Source organism: Oryctolagus cuniculus, chromosome 12, assembly GCF_051225735.1.
Source record: "Oryctolagus cuniculus isolate XC-2025 breed Fujian yellow rabbit chromosome 12, ASM5122573v1, whole genome shotgun sequence".
In the NCBI taxonomy this organism is placed as follows: domain Eukaryota; kingdom Metazoa; phylum Chordata; class Mammalia; order Lagomorpha; family Leporidae; genus Oryctolagus; species Oryctolagus cuniculus.
This window is the reverse complement of record NC_142878.1, coordinates 42,660,188-42,684,965: the sequence shown is the minus strand read 5'-3', so window position 1 is coordinate 42,684,965 and position 24,778 is coordinate 42,660,188. Positions and strand designations below refer to the sequence as shown.

The 24,778-nt window shown below is 42.4% G+C and overlaps 1 long non-coding RNA gene across 1 annotated transcript in view; it reads left to right on the top strand.

Annotated features, from left to right (window-relative positions):
• The window catches only part of LOC149123015 (uncharacterized), a 39,386-nt gene extending 21,726 nt beyond the window's left edge, over positions 1-17,660 (top strand). Inside the window, exon 3 of the long non-coding RNA XR_016218518.1 lies at positions 17,358-17,660. This is a non-coding gene — a long non-coding RNA (uncharacterized LOC149123015). The remainder of the gene's footprint in view (positions 1-17,357) is intronic.
• Positions 17,661-24,778: the final 7,118 nt, after the last annotated feature.

Here is a 24,778-nt window from a genome sequence, read left to right as displayed (position 1 = left end):
GTTTGTGAAACATGAGATTCAGGAGCCTCACTTTTATAGATTCTGATTGAGAAGTTTAGGGGTGCAGTGAAAGAATCTGTCACTTTGTATGCACCCAGATGCTTCTGAAGGGAGTGATGTGTAGCTCGGAGAAGTACTGGCATGCAAAAGATCTGACGTAAATGGACGATCAAACTTGTTATTTGACAAACTATGTCCATCAGTAAGGGTTCTTCCAGTTGTAATAGGGACCCAAACCAAACCAAAATGCATGACTTAGAACAGGCTCATATGACTCGGAGGGATGGTGGTATAACTGGCTCAGCAAAATATGACTGCTGCTGCTTTTCGAAGAACATCATCAGAACTTGATCGATCTCCATCTTTTGGATTTGTTTTCTTCTATGTTGTTATCTTTGAGAAGCCTTTACAGAGGAGTTGGTGAGATGGCCACCCGTACTTCTATGCTTGCATGCCACCTACTCCAAACTTCAATGGAAACACAGAAGTCCTACGACTGGGCCTTGTTGGACTTATATCGCAGTCTCATTCCCAAAACACATTCTGCAGTGAATGAGTAGAGAGCTGTGAGCAGTCAAGCCGAGTCAGGTGGCCCCAGCGGGTCTGTGTATGTGTGCAAGTGTGTAAGCATGTGTTTGTGTGGGCTAGAAGACATAGGGTATGGACAGCTCTCACCAAGTCCCGTGAATTGATAATGGGATGGAGTGATTCCACCCTCCAAGCAAAAAATAAAAAGGAAGTAACTAAAGTTGGCTGTAGACAACAGCCCAAGTCTGCTGCACTTTGCAGTTCACATACACATATGCTAGTATTAAAATATTGTTTTCCTCGAATTAGCTATATACATATATAGGCAATCTAGATCGCTACCTTCTCATCATCACATTAAAACCAATTTTTAAAAATATGGGGCTCAGTAAGCATCTGCTAGTTCATGTTTAATGAATACATTTTAGTCTTGATTATGAACATTGCTGTAACCAATCAGCTTTTGGAAAGCTTAGCTGTTCAAGAAAAGAGAGAGGATGCCAAACAAGACCCTGTCCGTGGATTAGCCTTTGGGTGGTTGGGATTATAGTTTGTTGAGTGTTGCTTTGAGATCATAACTAGGGGTACATTTGGCACAAGAGTTAATACCCCACTTGGAATGCCCACATTCCATGCTGGAGTGCCTGGATTGGAGCTCTGCCTCTACTCCCTAGCATTTGGGGAGTGAACTGGCAGATGGGAGCTCTCTGTTTCTCTCTCAAATGGTACAGTTAATTAATTTTAAAAATTCTAGAAAATGCATTAAAAAAGAAATCCATAATTTAAACTGACACCACTAACTAGGATGATGGGATGATGAATAATATTTAGGGGAAAATGTGAAAATGTGTGCTAAAACCTCATCAGTGAGAGGTGAGAGGTACAATAGCAAGCATTAAAAAACAAATAGCAGAAATAATTGAAAGAGCCTGGATAAAGAGGATGAATTCTAAAAGCTGAGTGTACTAATTAAGCCATGACCGTGAAAGTTAGAGGATTCTGGTGTGTGTCATTGTGGGATGGTGAGAGAAGGGTGATGGAATTGAGTAATCAAAACTCTGATCTCCATTAAAAAGGCCAGACCTAGTATTTCTACAGGCAAGAGCTGTACACATATACTCAGTAACAGTTTCATCTGTAATATCCCACTGCTGAATAATTGCATTAAGGTTCATCTGTGAAGAAATTTAAGGCTGAGTAGTACATGAAGAAAATAAAACAATTGTAATATAAAATACATGCAGGAAGTACAGAGCTGATGACCTCAAAGGTGTCTTTTGATCCTAAACAAACATGTCTCCCTTGCAAATTCTTTCTATGCAGTAACTATTTGAGATTTAGTCACATGTCAAACCTGTAGACCCTCTCAGGCCTACCTTCTGTTATGGGTTTGGTAGGACCTGGGGGGGACCTGCTTGTGATTCAACAAGCTCAGGAAGTAACAACAGATGTATTTTTTCTCTTTGTTACAACTCATTCCTAATATCTCTTACCACCTATGTTTTAAATCAAAATGTCTGAAAGTAACAGAATTCAGCTCAAAAGAAATAGGACTGAAGGTATTTCATTGGCTCAAATTTTAAAAGATCAGAGAATATGGCAAAATTGAGTGGTGTTATTATAAAAATATCCCCCAGGAATCTAGTGTTCTGTCAGAATTCTATGCCATTAACAAATATACACATGTATTGTGAAAATTATGTAATTATGGGAGTGAGTTTTGATATAGCGAACTCACTGGCTTTGGAGCCAGTCCTCACTCCACCCCAGATCACAGCTTCCTGGTAATGCATACCTTGGGAGATTTGAGTCACTGCCACCCTCATGGGAGACCTGGATTGAGTTCCTAGCTCCTGGCTTTAGCCTAGCCCTGGCTGCCATGGGTATTTGGGGAGTGAACCAAGAGAAGAAAGATTCTCTCTCTCTCTCTCTCTCTATATATATATATATATATATATACACACACACACACATATATATACGTATATGTATATATATATATGTAATCTCAAATAATCCTAAAAATGTTTTACTTATATAATTATATATAAATGTGTATTAAGTCATTTTCCAAATGGACAGTACAAGCTGTCATTGGGGGTAAATATGTGTTTCTTGACATTTGCTCTTAGATGAACTGACCATGTATCCTACTTAGAGAAAAGCAAGTTCAATGAAACTACAGTAAACTAGATAGCAGGAGAAAGACAAAAGACATGAATGTGAATTGAAGTGACGTTAAGGGCTTGATACAGGGTGACATCAACATGTTGGCAAGAAACAGAGATACACGGCGAGGCTAGACTGTCTGATGTTCTGCCTGGGGTAGAACAAATGAAGATGAAGGCAAATACCAGGCTGCAGCAATAAATACAGCTGTCTACAACGTGCCCCTCATGGTTATTAGTGTATTTATTTTCTGGTACAGAGTGACTTATTTACCATATATGATTCATACTTAACCTTCTTACTTTTCCTCCCCTGCTTTCATCTCTGTCAGCCCTGCTCTTGTTCTGACCTGCCGTCCATTCCAGGAGAATGGCTTTGAAATTTGTGTTGTATAAGAAACTTCTCTGTGTCTTTCAAGTTTCTTTCATCCTCAACTTAAAACTGAAACCTAGCTTTTGCTTGACCATGAAATCTTGCCTATTCCTCACTGGATGGCTTCCTCTTGCAGATAAGGGTCTTGGATTCCTCCAAGACCTTGTGTACCAGGGATTTGCCTTCAGGTAGCGTGTTCTAAAAAGCAACTCTGGAGAACAGGACATGGAACTGAGAAGAGTGGGCTCAGGAAGAACGGGAAGTCAATATAAGTTGTGCTGTGGACAGCTGGAGAACAAGCCTCTGGGTGCCCTGAGGAACATGGAAGGCACTTTGGAATCATTTGCCAAAGGAAGGAGGAGGGTCTCATTTATCTACCAGCTACATGCCAGTCAAACGTTATCCTGATAGTTTTAACTCTCCCTGTTTTTAAATTACACACCAGTGAGTGCCATGTTGCATCATCAGAAAAGCTCTGAGCAGAAGACGAATTGAGTGGTCTGGTTGAGCTGAGATGCTGTCAGGTTCCTTTTGTGTGCACTTGGTTGCTGCAGCAACTCCTGAAGCAACCTGTAGCCAGGGAGGACATGAAGAGAGACACCTGATGCGATATAGACGAAGAGCAATCAATTCCTTAATAACCGCTGCATGCAAGTCTGTCGTCTTATTTTTTGAAGCAAACAAACCTCTTCTGGAGCCCATGATATCTCCCTAACACCACTCTCCTCTTCCAAACTCTTCACTGATGCTGGCACTGGAGCCTTCATCTTCAACACTTCATGCTCTGTCACCATTCTCTATAGTCCTGTACACACGGTGGTGACCTGATAAGCCCCTGGTCTCACAGCTCCACATCTTCTCAGTCAGCCCTCAATGTCACTCACCCCTGGCACAGCCATACCTGTGGTGACATCATCACTCAGCACTTCTTCACTTGTTAGTCTTGAGCACAAGAATTTATTATTACTATTTGGGTTCACAACCTATTCTCTTCCCATCCTCTCTGCTCTTGTCCTTGCTCTAGACTGTGCCTGCCAGTGATTCCCAAACCATCTTCTAGACACTCAAACTTGCTCCCTTACTTAGGCTAGGCTCCTTGAAATGAGCAAACATGTCAGTAGTATGTGAAGTATATTTAAAGTCTCAGGCCTTTTAAACCTTCCATCTCCTTTCTTGGTTCTGTATGTGTGGTTATCATCAAAGGTTGATAGAGCAAATTCTCCAAAATCATGACACCAGAATCATCTGCAGACTCGTACTCTTTCCTCCCTGCTAAGATGGCAACCTGATTTTGTTTATATATCTTTGACTCACTAGACCTGCATATTTTTTATTTGCCTTTTGTGTATTCTCTATCCTTCCAACCCTGATCTTGGAGACGCATTGTCCGTTGGTGGCCTTATTTTCTACCTTACTGAAAAAAGAGAGATTTCAACACGAGTCCCCTCAATTTCTTTTATTTTCACCTCAGAATTTACAGCCATGCTCACTCTCTCTCTTTGTTTCTGTCTCTGAGGAAAAATGAGCCCATCTCCCTGTAGGGATAATTCCTTCTTTAAGGCTATGATATTGAATGCAATGCAGCAAGCTCTGATCTTAGCTCGTTATACAACTATGTCAGCACAACAATGTGCTCACAGCCCCCAAATTTACTTCTTTTGTTTATTTGTCTGAAACACAGGGAAAATACTGTTCTCTATACTTAACCCAGTTTTTAAAAATTTCCTTCAGTCTGTTAAAGCCAAAATGTGTTTAGATTCAAAATTCAGTTAACACATATCAAAATTGAAAGATTCATGTTTTAGGAGGCTCCTTCATGCAAAGAATTGATTTCTAATATGAGTAATTCCCTTAGTTTTTGAGCCACTGTTCATTTGAGAACCATACCTACTATCCTCAAGGTCTTCCACTTGTACGTCATCCACAAGTTTGATTAGGACAACATCTATGTCCTCATTTAGATCATAAATTAGAATTAAGTTCAGCTTTTCTAGACCAAGATGACTGTTAATGGTAACTACGAGGCCACTGTTCTGGCCCCCAATGAGATAGTATCCATCAGTCAATGACATTTAAATCTTTGGAAAACAGTATTCAGTCTGCTTCAATTATTGTGCTAACATTTGAGCTGCATCCCTCTTTCTTGGCAAGAAGATACCAAGGCTGAGTTTGTCAAATGTCCCATTAAAAATATTTTTCCTGCAGTGTTTTTTTTAAAGATTTATTTATTTATTTGAAAGAGTTACAAAGAGAGAAAGAGAGGTCTTCCATCCGCTGAGTCACTCCCCAGATGGCTGCAACGGCCAGAGCTGGGCAGATATGAAGCCAGGAGCCTGAGCTTTTTCCGGGTCTCCCACATAGGTGCGGGGGCCCAAGGACTTGGGCCATCTTCTACTGCTTTCCCAGGCCATAGCAGAGAGCTGGATCAGAAGGAGAGCAGCTGGGAGTCGAACTGGCACCCATATGGGATGCCGGAACTGCAGGCAGCAGATTTTACCCACTAATGCCACTGTGCCGCCCCCAGTGATTCTTTTTATATGCTTGTCTAATCCCAATTATGGCCAGAGAGATGTCAAAGTCACCAAGAATAAATTGAAGTTTTCCAAGCATATGTTTTAAAATGTTTTTAAGGGGCTGGCTCTGTGGCATAGTGGGTAAAGCCACTGCATGCATCACCAGCATCCCATATGGGCACCGATTTGAATCCTGGCTACTCTACTAATGATCCAGCTCTCTGCTAATGCACCTGGGAAAGCAGCAGAAGATGGCCCAAGTGCTTAGGGCCCTGCAACCCACATGGGAGACCCAGATGAAGCCTGTGGCTCCTGGCTTCTGTGTGGTCCAGCACTGGCCATTGTGGCCATCATGGCCATCTGGGGAGTGAACCAGCGAATGGAAGACCTCTCTCTCCCTTTCTCTCCATAACTGACATTCAAAATAAATAAATAAATCTTAAAGAAATGTTTTCAAGTCTGTCTGAGAATGCTGACATTTGGAAATAAAAAAAGATGTGAATATTTAAAAGAAACAAAACATGTCTAAATTATTTTCCTTATTTGCCAACTTAATTCCAATTACAAAGGAGCTGAGGGACAAGTGTTTGGTGTAATGGTTAAGATAGCACTTGGGATGCCTCCACCGGAGTGCCTGGGATGGAATCCTGCAGTCCGGCTTCTTGCTGATGTATGCCCTGGAAGGCAGGAGGTTCCCTGCTATCCACATGGGAGATCTGGGTGAGTTTCTGACTTCAACTTGGCCCACCTGTGCCTATGACAGCTTTTGGCAGTGAACCAGAAGGTACAAGATCTCTGTCAATCTGTCTATCTGACTTTCAAATAAATTTGAAAATAGATCAGTTTTTAAAGTGAGTTGAGGTTAGTATCACTGGGGGGTGCCACAAAGGGACTTCATTCCTGCTGTCTTTCACACACAAGGCAAGCCCTGAGCATAAGTCATGGGGAACGATGTGACTGGGGTCCCCTGGAGTTGTGCAGCTCCGAATGAGGCTGGTGTGGCAATAATAGCCTTGAAGCACCTGTGTATCCTGCTAGTTCCTGGGGATTAAGTTCATAGCCCAGGCTTAAAAACAGAACAAAGGGGCTGGTGCTGTGGCGTAGTGGGAAAAGCCGTCACCTGCACTGCTGCATCCCATATGGGCACCGGTTCGAATCCTGGCTGTTGTACATCCAATCCAGCTCTCTACTATGACCTGGGAAAGCAATAGAAGATGGCCCAAGTCCTTGGGCCCTTGCTCCCATGTGTGAGACCCGGAGGAAGCTCTTGGTTCCTGGCTTCAGGTCGGCATGGTTCCAGCCTTTGTGGCCATCTGGGGAGTGAACCAGAGGATGGAAGATATTTCTCTCTGCCTCTGCCTCTGCCTCTCTGTAACATTGACTTTCAAGTAAACAAATAAAATCTTTATTTAAGAAAAAGAACAAAATAAAACCCCCAACTAACAATTTGCTGGCATCAGAATCAGGCATCAGCCTTTCTTTATTCAGAGGGCTTTTCTTTGATGAGTACTTGTTGAACTTCTGCTAGAAATTATAATTCGGTTATGTAATCAATTTTTAATGATTTATTTATTTGAAAGGATTATGGTTGGGGGGAGAGGGAGGGAGGGAGATTGTGGGAAGATGGGGGGAGAGTCTTCCATCTACTGGTTCACTCCCCATATGGCCATAATGGCAGAGGTTGGGCCAGGCAGAAATCAGGAGTCAGGAGCCAGGTGCTTCTTCTGGGTCTCCCATGCAGGTGCAGGGGCCCAAGCACTTGGGCCATTTTCTGCTGCTTTCCAGGCGCATTAGCAGGGAGCTGGATCAGACTCCAACCAGTACCATGTGGGATGCTGGAGTTGGAGGTGACTTTACCCACGACACTGAAATGCAGGTCCCATGTAATCAGTTTTAAAGCTTAGTAAATGCTTTGTAGGCCAGAGAAAACTCTGAGTAGTGCTAACATTCCGTATGTGTTATTCACTTACACTCAATAAATGCATCTATTGTAGTCAGAATTTCTCTTTTCCAGCACGGTTGGGGGAATACTTCTGTAAAGGGCCAAACAGAAAATATTTTAGGTTTTGCAGTCCTCATATGGTCTTCGTCAACATATTTTACATTTTTTTTTCCCCTAGCAGTTACACATGTTTTAATAGCTGGTCATTTTCTGAACAGTAAGTATTTCCTCACTGATTTCGATGCAGCAAGAACGAAAGTTGTGAATGGCTGAAGCCAGGAGAGAAAGCAGGAAACCGGTTTCGTGGCAGTTTCGATCCACTTTGCAGTTCCTTGCCTCTGTGACTGAGTGCAGATCCTAACCCCTGCTCCGTAGAGAAATTTCCCAACCCTCTGCTTTCTTCCTCAGAACCAGCCCATCAAATCCTAGTCTCTGGGTTTCACACCTGTCCGGGGAGGCTCTCTCTCAGGTTTACTCCTCAATAAACCTGTCCACTCGGGCTGTTGAGCTCCTTCCTCTCCTCGTGCTCCTTCCTTTTTCCTGACAGTTTTGTGTTCTCTTTACTGTTGATACTGGTACATGTGCTTTCTCAAGGGGATTTTAGTTATCAATTCATTAATTCCTCACGATAATATAAAGAAGTAGGTCCTTTTATTGTCCCCGTGTTTTAGATTGGTAAACTGAAGTGTGAGGGTGGGAGGGACAATGTTACCTCACTTGCCGAAGAGCACATGGTGATTCTTCTCTTACAAAGAATTTCTTCAAGCCTGTGTCTTACCCACATTAAAGGTTGCGAGTAAGCAGTAAGGGGATCTAGGGGATTGTTATTCATGTCTATATAAGGCAAAGAGGGCTCTGCCTTTGACAGTATTTTTTCTATATACCACAGAGTGTGACTGCAGACGTGTGTTTTCACTATGTTTTGGAATGATAAACTGATAGGAAAATATTTCAAATGGCATGCCAAAAACGTCTTCACTGTGCATAGAATGGAGAAAGTCCAAGTGCTAGTTTAAATTTCATATTATCTCCCAATCTTCCCAGAGGAATCTGAAAGATGTTATTGTTTAAGTCACGGAGTTCTTCGGAATAGTATTCTCTTTGTAAACAGTTGGCAATCCAGACTCTGGATTTTTCCATTTAATGTTCAAGGGAAGCTCATTTTGAAGATCGTTTTGAATCAGCAGATCTGTCACCCTCTCTTTTAACCTTCGTTTTGCCACTGCTTTCTGGTACCCGCGATTATTGGACTTTCAATGCTAAGCTGCTACTCATCGCTTCTTAACACCACAATTGCCTGTTTACCAACACTTGTATTTTTCCTCCACTTCTGCTCTACGAATAAAATTAGTATTTGTTTTTCTAAAAGCTGTAATTTTTACATTAACCTGTTTTCTTCTTTTAATTGGTGTTTTTCCATCAGACAGGGAAAGGGGGCTGGTGATGGGTATTATTTATTTTGGAAATCCAACTGCAGTGACCCTGTTGTGAAATGAAAGTGTGAAACAGAAACACTCCTCAAGGCTTCTGACACTGGGATGAATCAAGAGGAAGGGGAAGGGGAGGGGAAGAGAAGCAGGAGGGAGGCAAGGGTGGCCCTGGAAGGTCCTCACCAGTTCTGAAGTTAGGGGCCGGGTGACCAAAACTTCCTTCAGATTTAAATACAAAGCCGTATCAGGGCACCCGTGAATCCATGTTGCTAAGAATGCCACCCTCAGCCAGTCTACTGTCACTTAGGAAAGCTGAATGACAGAACGCTTCCTTCGACATGAGCGTGATGCATATTCAAGAGCAAGACCCAGAGCTGAGAAGCAGTGATCCTGCTAAAGCTCCTAGTAGGCAAACAAGGAAGACTACACCCTCCTCGGTAGGCTGCTGTACGCCTACTTCTGTCCCCATTATTTGTCTACTCTTTTTGGATGTGACAAAGCAATTTAATTATTTTTCTCCTGCAAGAAACTTAAAATGCTTTTGAGGAGGGCTCCTCTTATCTTAAGACAGTTTGTATATAAAAAGCAGTAAGAGGTGATAAATCATGAGAGATTTCAAACCTAATATCCCTTTTTTGTTTTAATTGGGACAAAGAAGATGAGCTAGAGAATTAGAAGACTTGGGTGTTATTATATTCAAGGCACTGATCTTAATTCACCTAACAACTTTTAAATCTTCCTTCAAGTTTGAAAAATAATAGTTTTCAATTGTATTGAAAAGGTCTTGCATTTCACACAAATTAAAGTTGAATAAAACATGTGAGCTATCTTGGAAAAATTCAGTTAAAAATCTGGAATTTTTTTGTATTATCACAAATAGTGAGTATTTGAAGTGATTATTACAACCTTTCCCCACCTAGTTTCATGGTTTTAGATCTCTGACAGTGTCATATTTTAAAATTATCTAATTTTAAGGATTGGTTTTCTGCCTCAATGTTGGAATGAATAAAACTGCAGGTTTTCATTAGCATAGTAATCTAATCAATGGGACATACTTCTGCCAGGTTACAATAATTAGAAAACATCATTTACAGTAGAATCAACATTAATTTTCCATAATGTAATAAATTATGATGAGAATAGACTATAGTATACAAGGAGATCGGAGCATGAGGTGTATTTGTATGATGACTTCAACTCTTTGAAAAATGATTTACTTGCCAATTCATTCAAAAATCTAGTTGATCATGGTTTTATGTTCAGGCACAAATATTTCAGAGCCCCTTAACTGGTATTTAGTAAGCAGGGCGTTTTCATATAGTTGCTGTGCTTTCCTGCATTGCAGCAAATCATCTACTGTACAGAAAGGACTGACCTAACCAGAGAAGTAAGCGGCTATAGAAAGGTAGATGGGTGCTTAGAAAGTAAATACATAGATTTATGCAGAAATATTTACTCATAGAGAATGCGAATCATGATTTAGGGACTGGGAAATTAAAAAGAAATTTGTTAAAATCATGTAATTGCAGAAGATGTAGAGAGCTAAGTGAATCTGTAAGCCAACTGGTACAATGAGAACCCAAATCAAGGAGCAGAATGCTGTCAGCTCTCCTGAAGCAACTCTTTTTCCCGCCTTGAGAGCAGCGCTTCTTATCTGCTGAGAGCATGGTGCAATGTTGCCTATTTTGAATCTCTTTATATACATTGACACTGTTTTGTGTCTGAATTCTTTCACTCAGTGTTTTCCTGGTGAGGTTTAACCGTGTTGTATGTAGTTGTGTTCTTTTCATTCTCATCCTATCCAGGCTGTGCCTGGATTTATTTATCTGTTCTACTTTCCATGGCCTCGGGGACCTTTCCTGTTTGGGGTGCAGACGAATGATTTCTCCAGGAGCATTCTTGGGCCTGACTTCCAGCTAGGAGCTATGGGTGGGTTTCTTTTGGGAGGAAAGGCAGGGCCATAGGATATGCACGTGTTCAGACCCCGTGGTTTCCATGCCTGCGGGAGGTAACTGAGAGCTACTCTGGATGGCTGCCATCTTGGTTCCAGCCATTCTAGAGAATGTGTGGTAGTGGCACCACGGTGCTTTAATCGGAGCTTTGCTGATGACCACTGTGGTTAGCGCAGAAGCACACTGCCGCAGCACTCAGATGTTTATTTTATAATTGTGCTGAGGAGGAAATGGCTTCTTTCAGTTTGCACTTTGGCCAAATTCACTCAGCTTGCATATGGCAAACCAGGATTAGAAATGGTAGGTTTGGCTCAGTTAGACGGCATCTAATGATAGAGTTTTATTGTCAAAAGGAAGTTCCGGGTTGTTCCCATCCCAAATGAAGCCCAAATAGTTTGACATCTTAATTACAGCAGGCATTGGGTTACCTTTCTTTTCGTTTGATTGTGAAACACAACTGGCCTAGAGCCCTGAAGTCTGTTCTGAGTTCTACCACTAACCAGTGGGCAGCTGAGACCAGTCACCTGCTTTCTCTGAACAGCTGTTCTTTAACCCTGGAATGACAGTTGCCTGAGCTCAGAAATGTTTTCTCATTTGCTTGTAACCACCCAAAAGACAATTAGGATGAAAGCTACAACTTTTTGTGGTTTGTAAGAAATAGACTGGCACTGCCCTTACCGGCCTGTCCTCCCTCAGTGCAGGTGCTTGGCAGCGGAATCTGGCTCTCGGCAGCCTCGGCCATGTGTGCCGATAAGACACCGTGCGGCTCTTCTCAGTTACCCACTGGCACCTCAACGTAGCCCGTTCCAAATCCAGTGAACCCCTCTTTGCCAGTTCTGCACCGCGTGTCTGCAAACTCACTTGCAAGCCTGCTCTTCTTTCCTACCTCCGTTACTCTCATCATTTTCCAATTTGTGCAAGCTGCCTTCCTCTTCCTTTATTCCACTGCTATTGTCTATGTTTCAGTGCTCATCCATGCCCTTTTCTACTGGAATCTTTCCCACTAATCTACCCACAATCCTGCAGAATTTATCTTTCAGTATTGTGATTTGACAAGCCACAATCTTGTTAGAGCAAGATGAAAACACCTTTGATGGCTCTCTATGGAGAATATAAAATTCAAATTCCATGATAGGGCATTCAAGGTCTTTCAACTCTGACTCCTGCCTACTTTGCAAACCTGAATTTAATTTCTCATCAGTCATTTGGTTTTGTTGCTTTACCTCTACATCCTGCCACTAATTCACCTACTTTCTCCTCATGGTCCATTCTTTGCATGAGACATACACACTCCCATCCACCTTCTAGAAACGATGGACGTAGAATGTCCTTTTCTTGTCCAGCTGTTCAGTTTCTACTGTCTTGTCCATGCAGGCTTCTGTTGTCCTCTCTTCCATTGCTCAGGTCACGTTCGCCTTCTCGTCTCTGTTCACATCATCATCACAAAGTTCTGCAGATTATCTCACGTGGTACGCTAGCTGTTTGTTTATATGCCTATCTTCCTTGCTTCTTTAAGTTCCCCAACGGTGGAGATTAGCTCCATTCATGTCTGTATTGCCTGTTAAACATAGATACTCTGAATATTTCCTTTAGGTACAAATGAATTTGTTGAATTGGAGGAGGCAAGAACAGGTTTTGTTGGTGATGAAATATCAAGATCTACTTTTCTTATGTCTTATTCACATGTTCAAGTTTTGTTCCTTCACTTTCCCTCCCATCAATATGTTTTTTTAACTGGGTGTTTTCAATGATAAGACATTTGTATACACATTAAGGGCCATCCATTTGCAATTATGATGTCATGAATATGAAGATTAGCTTGGGACATCTTGAGAATGAACAATAGGATTTGAAGTGAAGGTGACAGACAAATGTTCTGAAATGAGTTTTATTTTTAAAAATAGGAGCCTGGGGTTGCCAAAAGAAGTATGCATAAGGGAGTGCATTCCCTTCCTTGCCCCTCTTCAGTTTTCGTTCATTTTGCAGCCTGTCAAACTGACTCTTGTTGACCTAAGCAACAGTGAGCATGCAATTGATCAGAATCTTGCTTTTAGAAAAATGAAGATAATACCCCCCAAAATCTGGCAATAGTGAAAGATCCAAATAAGGTTTAAAATTAGAAATAATGTTTAAAATATAATGGCTGTGTAAGACAAAAAAAAACACCTACAAATAAATCTTCTGTGAAAGTCCCAAATGGTTCAGAAGCCCTTTTCTAGAAAATAAAAAGTTATAAAAGAACCAATTACTCATAAACCTATAAATTCTTCACCTTTTCCTTAAGGTGTTTTATGTGGACACAGTCATCATTCAAAAATTTGGTTTTAATTTAACTAAACTTTAAGATCCAGAAGGGTTATTTTTTAAATGCTGCTATCAGAATACATTATAAAAATAAGGCAGCTGCACTTTCAAGACAGATGAGTCTCCTTGAAGTTCTTTGCAATCATTAAGTAAATTACAAGGCACTTGAAAATTTTAATTTTAATTTTCCAAAATGGTTTTTCTCATAGAACATTCGAGATTTTACCAATAAATTCTAAAGAATAGAAATGTGTAGAACACAGGAAAGGGACAGTTTTAGGCAAGCCATTAAGAAAAAAAAAAAAGAATTAATAGAGATTAAATATGTCTCACACTTTGTCCAAAAGGATGTATTTTGATTTTGTTCTTACTTAAGTAATGCTAAATTATAGTATGAAGCCCACAGAAGTAACCATACTTCAATAGCCACATTATCCAGGATTATTGACATTAAACACTAAATTAGCATGAGTTGACTGCTATTGTTTATAAGTTAATTTTTTTTTTTTTCAGTTTCAATGTGTTCTGTGAAGTTAAACATTCTGCAATAGCCCTGTTTCTTTCAAAGGGCACAGGATGTTACCGTAGAAATAGCCATGATCTACAAGCCTGCAGACATAGAATCAAAATGTGATTTGCTACCAAGTGGTGAGCTTAGAGCAGTCTCTAAGCTTTCACTGACTCTTAAATGGACTGGGCAACTGGAGGCTGCGTGAGGTCTTTTCTGATCCTAGTACTGAATGACTCTTCTCTGGGCCCATGTTAATCACGGTTGTGCCTTAGATTTCACCACTCTTCCAGACTCGGCCCTTGTTGTGTTAGGAATCTTGTTGCTGAAAGTGACCCTTCTGGGTTACAATTAAGCCCATGTCCAAGTGCCCTGAGCCAAAGAGGTGCTTTGCTGACTCCATGACTGAGAGCAGCACATCTTGATTGTTGAAATCTGCAGGCTCCCAATGGGTCACCGAAATCCAGGTTCCCAAGTCCTTTTTCTCAGCTCAGCTTTCCTTTGCTCATTCTCAGGCAGGTTGTCTCCACCTGGAGTTCCCTGGCAGCTCCAGGCTTACTTCCCCCTTTCACCAAGCAGAGGGGCTAGGGAGGGGGTTTGCAACGGAAGTCCTCAGTGGCCAGCTCTGAGTCTGCCAGGGTGAGTAAGAGGTGGATGCCAAGGCATTTCCTTGTGAGCAGAGAGGAGAAGCTCAGATAGCAACTGTGCAATTTGGGTCACCTTTTTTGAGATGTGTGTGGCCCTTCTGCTTTTTTCACACCAACTCCTCGGTTAGCGAGAACATTTGTATTCACCTCTGTATCTCCTATCACATCCACCCCTGTTCTTTGACATGGAAGAAATAATTGTTTATTCATTAAATAATTGAGGCAGCCATGGAAATGAAGCTTGCATTTAGCTGGTAGCTTATAGTATGATGCCCACCTTGCTAACTACTTTTCAGCAGCCTCATAATCCAGGATTATTGGACTCCTGTGTGGATGATCTCTTTTGGGAGCTTCTCACTGGGTTGGCTAAGACTGTGTTAGACCATCATGGCAGTCCCAGGCTCTTCTAGTTTGTTCCTCTCACTTTGCTTTCTTTTTTTTTTTTTTTTTTTTTTTTTTTTTTTTTTTTTTTACAGGACAGGCAGAGTGGATAGTGAGAGAGAGAGACAGAGAGAAAGGTCTTCCTTTTGCCGTTGGTTCACCCTCCAATGGCAGCCACGGCTGGCGCACCGCGCTGATCCGAAGGCAGGAGCCAGGTACTTATCCTGGTCTCCCATGGGGTGCAGGGCCCAAGCACTTGGGCCATCCTCCACTGCCTTCCCGGGCCACAGCAGAGAGCTGGCCTGGAAGAGGGGCAACCGGGACAGAATCCGCCCTGACCGGGACTAGAACCCGGTGTGCCGGCACCGCAAGGTGGAGGATTAGCCTAGTGAGCTGCGGCGCCGGCCCTCACTTTGCTTTCACGCTTTCCTATCTGCACCTCACTCTGAAAGCTCTTTCTGTCCAGCCCTGTTTCCTTTCCCTTTCACAGTATCACCCCTGCCAGTAAATCTGGTGCATTCTTTACGCTGTCTAAGCATCCTCTCCTAGTGACCTAACTGATGGTAAGTTGGGCTCAGGGCCTGGGGCTTTCAGCATTCCTCTAGCAGTGAGGTCCCCACTGTGGGCAGTAAGCAGAGCCTGCTGGTCCTGGCACAAGGTGGTAGCCCCACTGCTAAAATCTTGATAGTGGGGAACTGAGGACAACATAGCAATGCAGGGAGACACTCTATGAATTGAGGACTTCGAGAACTGCTGAGTAGGACATGGCTGGGGAATAATGTGTACAGGACCATAAACTTGACTTGTTGCTATGGATGGAATTGAAACCTTGCAAAAGAGAAGTGAAGGCCAACAGCACTTAATACCCTGAAAGCACAAGTCGAGTTGGCCACTTCAACAGCAGTCTTTATCTTCTGCCATGGGAAAGCAAAGGAAGCTGAAAATCAACTTCAGGTCTTAAAATCCATAAGCTTCAGGGAGGCCAGGCTGTGCAACAGAGGCAGGTCCAATGATCAGAGGATTCACTGGGAGAGTCAGGAGGCCTGACTTCTGGGATGGGCACAGCGGAGTAGATTCCCCTGCAGATTTTGGCTCTCCCGACTGCTCTGAACCCAGGGCCTGTGTAGGGAATTCACTCATTCCTGTGAAAAGCTGGAGTTCTCCCCATGTGAGAACACACTACTGGTGCTTCTTCCTTGCATGGCCATGGGCTTACCAGTCTTCCACTGCTTCTCCTGGCTGCCATGTTGATAACTGGGAGGAAGTCTCAGCATAACCTGTGTCTGTGCTGGACCTGACAACAGAGCAAAAATCTTATCTGAAAGTTGCTACAAAATGAGTCAGGCTCTCCCAGCAGACACTGGGGAGGCACCCCGGGGTTGGATTTCCAGATGCTTGATGGAATAGGCCAGAATATCAGAAAGGAGGGCTTACACACAGAAGGGCACTCTCTAGGAATACAAGATTGCACCCTGGCAAGGACTTCGGGCTCATGATCTGTTGTCTTTGATTTACGAAATGTGGTTTTTTTTTTTTTTTCTGATCAAGAAAAGGGTACACAAAATGGTCATATCTCATTGAGATCTAGACAAAATACGTTCACAGCTTTGTCCCTGTGCTCTGTTCATTCTGTCATAATGTAGTCCTAAGAGAGCTGCAACATTCAAACATCCTCCGAGATATTCATCGACTGGGTGATGATATGCTGACCACAGGTGGTGTAAGAGATGCTACCTTATTGATAAGGCACATGAGCTGAAGAGAACAGAAAATAAACCATTGAGTGTTCATGGGTCTGTCATATCAGTGAGGTTCTTAAGGACCTAGCAGTGAGAGACATGCTAATTTTTGCATCTTAGATAGCCAATGCAAAGGAAGGAGCACAATGTCCGCTATGTTTCTTTGAGTTCTGGAGACAACACATTTCATACCCAGGAGCTTGGCTCTGGGCCAAATACCAGGGACAGCTACAGGTGCAGGGCAGGCTGCATGCGCAAGCCGCTGCTCAGACCAGCTGGTCAGGTCAAACCTATGATTTTGTTCAGTGGTGGAAAAAGATACAGTGGAGTTTAGGGCACACCTCAGTTGGAGAATCACATTGTAGGCCCTGGGATTTTAAAAGACGTGCAAGTCACCTGCAGGAGAGAAATGTACACTTTTGAAAACCCAGCGGGACCTGTAGAGGTGACACCAGGAGAACAGAGAGGTGACAAGGGAAATGATGACTGTCGGCTGCAAGAAGGACTTTGTCTTAGAAAGTGAGACCCACTGGAATCCTGGAGGGCTGCTCCTGAACGTGTGTGGGGGAGCGGAGCCACGGGGCACAGATGTGGCTTGTGGCCGCCAGGGACTGCACCGTGGGGATCTGCCTTCAAGAAAGACCTTGCCACTCAGCAGTGGTGCCTTCACGGCATGCTGGAGCTGGGAAAGCAAGGCCGTGCTCACACCGAGCGCCAGGGAGCGGCCACCGTGCAGTTCCTCTGAGACATCCTCCATCTGTTCCACAGTCTCAGGCTCTCCCTGCTCACTTTCCTCTTGCACAAAGCTCAACTCTGTATATCCTGGTCTGCAGGCATTGGTTGCCAAGTCCCACTGCCTTTCTCTTTTACAGGCATCACCACCTCCTCCTTGATTAACCCTCTGCGCTCCTGTCTTCATCACGGTGTTCAGTCCCCAGTCGTGATGACTGAGTACCTTGATCAGATTCTGATGTCGGCTAAGACTCTGCCTTGCCCGCCTGCTCCAAGAACATTTGGCCTTTCTTCCAACTCGGTCCATGGAAATTCTTCACCAGGGCTCTGGACAAGAAAACCAGGAGCGCCAGCACCTTTCACGTTAGCCTCATTTCTGGAAACTTGTAGTGCAGGCTGTAGCTTGGTGGTGAACCTTCGGGAGCCCTTTCTTTACCATTTTTGACATTTTTATGAGAATAAAGTGCAGCCGCCTTTGCTCTTGTCCAGCGATGCCTTAGAATAGGCCTCCATCTGAGGAGCTTCTCATTAGGTGGTGAGAAGGGCATCTACTCCAGGGAAGGGCAGGTGCACAGCTGGGAAGGATGGCTATTGTGTATGTGCAGTTTTCTCCGGCCAAATGTTTCCCATATTATTCTGAAGCTAACGTCTCCAAACATCATTTTGAATTTTTAGTCTCGGTCTCAACGGTAAAAACTTTAAAGGTGTTTTCTTGCACTGCTATGTAACAAGCACTGATTATAAGTGGGATCTGGTTTCCTTTTTTCTTACTCTCTTACTTTTCTCCCTCTGCTTTTAGTCTTTTCCTTTGCTTTTATTAAGCTATCTTCAAGTTCAGAAGGCTGAGAGAAATTTTTCTTTTAAAAAAGAAAGCTTGCCTACCAGCCAGTTTTATATTTTTCCCCAAGCACTCAACAGTCTAATCTTTTTCCCATTTAAAATGAGAATGAGTTTAGCAAGAAATTGACTGGATGTTAGGACAGGAGCTTCGGGAAGCTCTAATCTCAGTGACAGCCTTAACAAACCAATCCGGCTCTCTGGCCTCCTACATATTGAACAGGACCTGTTCTTTCTGGCCCTCCAGGTAGGGAAGCAAGGCTCTTGGACACAATCGGGAGGGCGCCAGTCACCTTTTCTTCGGCTTGCTCCTCTGTGCTTTCCTGATCTTGAGTCTTTGCAATATATTCCCGACACTTGTGGAAGCAGATGAATTCAGAGAAGAGAATTGGACTTTGATTGCCTTTGAAATGTTTGCTCTGGTTTTACTATCAGTGCAGCTCCCAAATTGATGATATGTAGAAATTTCTTGAAATTTTGAGTCTTTAAGGGAAAGTCTTATTGTTTTCCTCTTATACTAGGAACAAAGTAACGACTGATGGCTAGGGGGAGAGGGTTTCTCTCAAAGAAAATGGTATTACTGATTGGTTTATTGGTTAGCAATCATCATGCCCATGGCCCTCCAACCTTAGAGCATGGCATAAACACCTGGGAGGCATTTGGAGCATAACTGGTTGGCCCCATTCTCAGAGGTTTTATTTTATTTAATAGGTGGGGGCTGAGAACTGCATCTCTAACAAATTCCCAGGAGATGCTGAGATGCTAGTCCCAGGCCCCTCTGTGAGAGCCAATGATCAGTGTCATTGCTGTCATTACCCAATGGCAGAAAAAGAACCCTGCAGCTTCTGTAAGCATTACCAAGTGATTTAGAGTGTTGTGACTGTCTGATTTCATAACTGAATGAATTTAATAGGGAAAGTTGAAAAATCCTAGTTTATTTTTTAGGGCAAATAATACTATATGACACCTGCCTTGATAGCTCAGTCTGATTGGTGGTATTACATGCCTGCTTCTTACAGTAAAAGTGCATATGGCTACTTATTCATAAAACAATAACTGGAAACTAAAAAATAAAATCTATGTTCAAAACTCCTATCCTAAATATTAAGTGGCATCTGTAGAATTTATGAAGTTTTTTGTCTCTAAAAGTGGAATAATAAAAATGTACTTCTTAGAGTTGTATTGAGGGTTAAAAGAGCTTGTGCACAGAATGCCTAATAGTACCTAACCAGTAGCAATGATCAAGAAATATTAATTTTTCATTTTCATTTCTTTACCTATTTTAATACCATTAATTTTTTATGAACATATTTTTAAAATATATCTTATGCTGAAAAGCCAGAGAAATAGGCAAGGGGAGATACAAAGTATATTAAATGTAGGATTTTTATAAAATTTTCTTATTTATTTGAAAGGCAGAGAGAGAGACAGACTGATGGACAGATTTCCCATCTACTGGTTCACTTCCCAAATACCTACAACTGCCAGTGCTCTGCCAGGTCAAAGCCAAGAGCCAGGAATTCCATCTGAGGTAGCAGGGAGCCGACTACGTGAGCCATCACCACTGCCTCCCGGGTGCACATGAGCAGGAAGCTAGAATTGGAGTGGAGGAGCCATGACTTGAAGCCAGGCACTCCATTATGGGATGTGGGTGACCCAAACAACAGCATTTTTTTAAAAAGATTTATTCATTTATTTGAAAGGCAGAGAGAAAGAGAGAGAGAGGTCTTCCATTTGCCAGTTCACTCCCCTGATGGCCATAATGACTGGGGCTGGGCCTATCCAAAGCCAAGAGTGAGGAGCTTCTTCTAGGTCTCCCATGTGAGTGCAAGGGCCCAAGGACTTGGGCCGTCTTCTACTGCTTTCCCAGGCCATTGCAGAGAACTGGATCAGAAGTGGAACACCTGGGACTTGAACTGGTGCCCATTTGGGATGCCAGCACTACAGGTGGCAGCTTTACCCACTATGTCACAGCGCCAGCCCACTAAACAGCATCTTAACTGCTCAGCCAAATGCCAACCTGAACTGTGAGATTATTTTTGATTAGATGATACAAGAATTTAAATTGGAGAGTTTTATTTTTGATAAAATAGGATTAGAAAAAAGGAATAATGCCTTCAGTAAAGACCAGGTGTGCCATTTTAGACTATTGTAAGCTCTGTATATTTGGATCACTCTATTCCCAGATCTATGTAATAGCTATTAATAATAGCTTACACCGAGCCGGCGCCGCGGCTCACTAGGCTAATCCTCTGCCTAGCGGCGCCGGCACACCGGGTTCTAGTCCCGGTCGGGGCGCCGGATTCTGTCCCGGTTGCCCCTCTTCCAGGCCAGCTCTCTGCTGTGGCCAGGGAGTGCAGTGGAGGATGGCCCAGGTGCTTGGGCCCTGCACCCCATGGGAGACCAGGAGAAGCACCTGGCTCCTGGCTCCTGCCATCGGATCAGCGCGGTGCGCCGGCCTCAGCGCGCTGGCCGCGGCGGCCATTGGAGGGTGAACCAACGGCAAAGGAAGACCTTTCTCTCTGTCTCTCTCTCTCTCACTGTCCACTCTGCCTGTCAAAAAAAAAAAATAATAATAATAGCTTACACCTAGGAAGGAATATGTTTGTATGTCACACATTGCACTAAATACATTATACTGTTTGCCTAATTTTGTCCTTTTAATAGCCCTTTGAGGTTATCTTTTCTAACTTTTACAGATACTTGTTCAGTGCTAGCTCTCTTATTCCTAATGAAAACTCCACACAAGCAGGGGTCTTTTAAAATAGCCTGTTGTCATGCTGCTGCTTGAAGGCATATTTGGCGTATAGTGGTTGTGCAAGTATTTGTTTAAATATATTCCCGTATTGGGGGCCAGCACTGTGGTATAACGGGTAAAGCCGCCGCCTAAAGTGCTGGCATGCCATTTGGGAGCCAGATTGAGTCCCAGCTGCTCCACTTCCACTCAAGCTCCCTGTTAATGTACCTGGGAAAGCAGCAGAAGATGGCCCAAGTGCTTGGGCTGCTGCACCCATGTTGGAGACTAGATGAAGTTCTTGGCTCCTGACTTCAGACCAGCTGAGCTCTGGCCCTTGCAGCCATTTAGGGAGTGGCCCAGTGGGTGGAATCTCTCTCTCTCTGCCTCCCCCCCCCCCACTCTTCCTCCCTCTCTGACTGTGACTCTGCCTTTTAAATGAATAATAAATCTTTAAAAAATATATTCATGTATCAATAGAAGGATTCCTTCTCTGAGAGGTTAAATAATTCAGCCCAAGTCCTTAGCTAGTATTAAAATCCAGGTGCAGGAAATGTGCATTTAGGCTGGTGAGCATCCCATATCAGATATCTGGGTTTGATTCCTGACTTGGGCTCCTGACTCCAGCTTCCTGCCAGTGTACACCCTGTGAGGCAGCAGGTGATGGCTGAAGGAAAGTGGTTCCTGCCACCCACATGGGAGATGGATTGTGTTATCTCCTGGCGTTGGCTATTGCCCAGCCCTGGCTCTTATGGACATTTTAGGAATGAGCCAGCAGATAGGAGATTCTCTCTCTCTCTCTCTCTCTCTCAAATAAATAATTTTCTTTTAAAAAAAAAATCCAGCAGCTTTAACTGCAGTTTTCCTCTCCTCACTCCTTACATACACTATACAATATGGCCTTTTCTACACTTTTAAAAATACTTGAGGCATTTGTACAATTTCTTTGTTTTAAAAAGACTATTTATTTGAGAGCTGGAATTATAGATAGAGAGAGGGAAAGAGAGAACAAAGTCTTCCCATCTGCTGGTTCACTCCCCAGTTGACCACAATGACTGGAGCTGGGTTGATCCGAAGCCAGGAGCCAGGAGCCTCTTCTGGGTCTCCCACACAGGTGCAGGGGCCCAAGGACTTGGGCCATCTTCCACTGCTTTCCCAGGCTATAGCAGAGAGCTGGATCAGAAGGGGAGCAACCAGAACAGGAACTGGCATGCATACTGGGATGCCAGCCTACAGGCAGAGGCTTAGCCTACCACACCACAGCACTGTCCCCTTAACTTTCAAATTCTAAGAACAGTGTGTATAATATCAAAGTGTAGTTGAAAAATAAACCTGTAATTTTGATAAAAGTTTAAAACAAATACAAGTTGAAGGTAAGAAAGTCTTTGGACCATAGTGATTCTTTCCATCCTATGTTCTAAAGACTTTCTTCTTCTTCTTCTTCTTCTTTTTTTTTTTTTTTGGACAGGCAGAGTGGACAGTGAGAGAGAGAGAGACAGAGAGAAAGGTCTTCCTTCCGTTGGTTCACCCCCCCCCCCCCCAATGGCCGCTGTGGCCAGCACTGCGCCAATCCGAAGCCAGGAGCCAGGTGCTTCTCCTGGTCTCCCATACGGGTGCAGGGCCCAAGCACTTGAGCCATCCTCCACTGCCGTCCCGGGCCACAGCAGAGAGCTGGACTGGAAGAGGGGCAACCGGGACAGAATCTGGCGCCCCAACTAGGACTAGAACCTGGTGTGCCGGCGCTGCAGGCGGAGGATTAGCCTATTGAGCCGTGGCGCCAGCCTCTAAAGACTTTCTTACCTTCAGCCTATATTAGTTTTAAACTTTTATCAAAATTACAGGTTTATTTTTCAACTACATTTTTGATATTACACACAGTTATGTTCCTCAGTTGTATTTATGAGATGCATAAAGTTTGTATACATTAGGTAAAAGTTTTCTGGGGGGTGGGGGTGGGTAGTGTATGGTAGGGAGCATAGGAAGGAGTAAGCTATTCTGAGGACATGGCTTTGGGCACAACCAGACTGTGAATGGAAAGACATCTGAGATCAACAACAGAGCTTCTGATGCTCAAGCTGTTGAATGCATGAAGCCTTTCTCTCTGTGAGAGGTGTGCCTGTGGCCTGAGTGCATCTTTTTTAATCGCACAGAGTATAAACACGGTGGTAGGACACTCTTGATCCTTGGTGTCTTTCCCTCTTATTTTGAATATGAATCAAAGGATAATAGATGACCATATTGAATATTGAGTAAATGATATTTGTCTGCTTCCTGGGTTTAACTTCAGTACCATAAATCAAATTGCAGTTATAATTCACAATATAAAATTTCTTATACTAGAATTCATAGAAATTTTTAATCTTCCTTTCAACAAAGGGAAAAATTCATCCCATTTTACCCTTATGTCTTTTTTCTTTGGCTTCCCTGGTGGTCAGAAATACATCTTTATCTGTTTCATAGGTATAGATTTCTGAATTGTTTTTATTTTTTTACTAATAGATTCCAAATAAGTAACTTGAAAATTATTCCTCATTAATTTCAGTGAAGAATTACTTGGGATATTTTAGATTTAGATTATATGGATTTCTGTTTGTCTCTTAATTTCCGGTGGATTTTTAGAATTGAATGTCCTCTTCTATAATAATAGAACTTTTGATTTTTATCTGGCCACATGGCTCGATCATATTTTCGGCTTCATATCCCAGCGTATCTTACAGCCATTCACAACCATATGATTAAATTTTGCCTAGTAAGATGTGAGGGAAGCACGTGCTACTTCCAAACCCTATTCTTACACAGAAAATAGATGCCCTTCTCTTCCTCATTCATATAATTCAAACTTTCTACCTAACTTATCGATGTGGTTGCGGGTTCTCTTGGACAATATGCACTAATGCAACACTCATGGCATAGTGGAACAACAACATAGAAGGAACCCAAGATGCTGAATGTAGAATGCATCCATTTTGGACCATCACCTTCTAAACTTTTTATAAGGAAGAAATGAATTTTTATCTCATATAAGCAACTATTAATGTGTGTTTCTGTTATAGAAAACTAAGGTAATTTGACATACAGTATATTTTACTTCTATACTGTTCAGTATTTCCTTTTGAAAAAGTTAAAAATCAGCAAGTTATAATAAGTCAACAATTTTAGAAACAAGAACATTTCTAAGTGAAAATATTTTATATCCCTCTTCAAAATCAAACATATTAAAATACAAACATTTTAAATTTGAACAGGTGGTTTATATATCTTCCCATATATAATAATTTAAAATTCTCAGTAAATCCTCCTTACATTTACAGTTCTCATTGAGTGAGACCAAATAAATCACTTTTAAGGCAGAATCATTTTAGTCAAAATAACTAGAACTAAGACAGAATTGTGTTAGCATCTTATCTTTGGGCAAAAGTACAAAGATAATATTTCTCTGACATACAGAGAATCTCTTGATTCCCCTGTGACTCCAATGCTGGAAAATTGTCTCTAGAAAAAAGTCAACCAAGAAGTTGCTTCTAGAATTTTCATCAAGTATATATCTGACAGATTATAATTCTTGAATAAGAGTATATCCATTCCTCTCTAAAATGATTAATTCTTCAGTGATTTGTTATCTCTGTGAGACATTCCTTTGATTAAGAAAGAGTAATAACAAGTAGTGTCTGACTTCAAAAGGTTGAGCTTTTCTTCTGTTTGGGCTGTATCTTGAGCAGCTGTCCAGGGTACTTAAATAAAATTAATTATTGTAAATACTTAACTATCAGATGTTTTTCCCTTTTCTTTTTGAGAAAGTGAAATTGTTTTGCATAATAATCCAAATTGCTTTTCCATTTTGAACCAGACTTTGATATCCTCCTGCATGAGAATAGTGATAAACAATAAATTATTTGTGATTGCTTGTGAAAACCTTGTTAGAAAGACTGTACAACTGTGTTGTCATATATGCTTATGATATGGATGTGACATTAAGTACAGGGTCTAAGG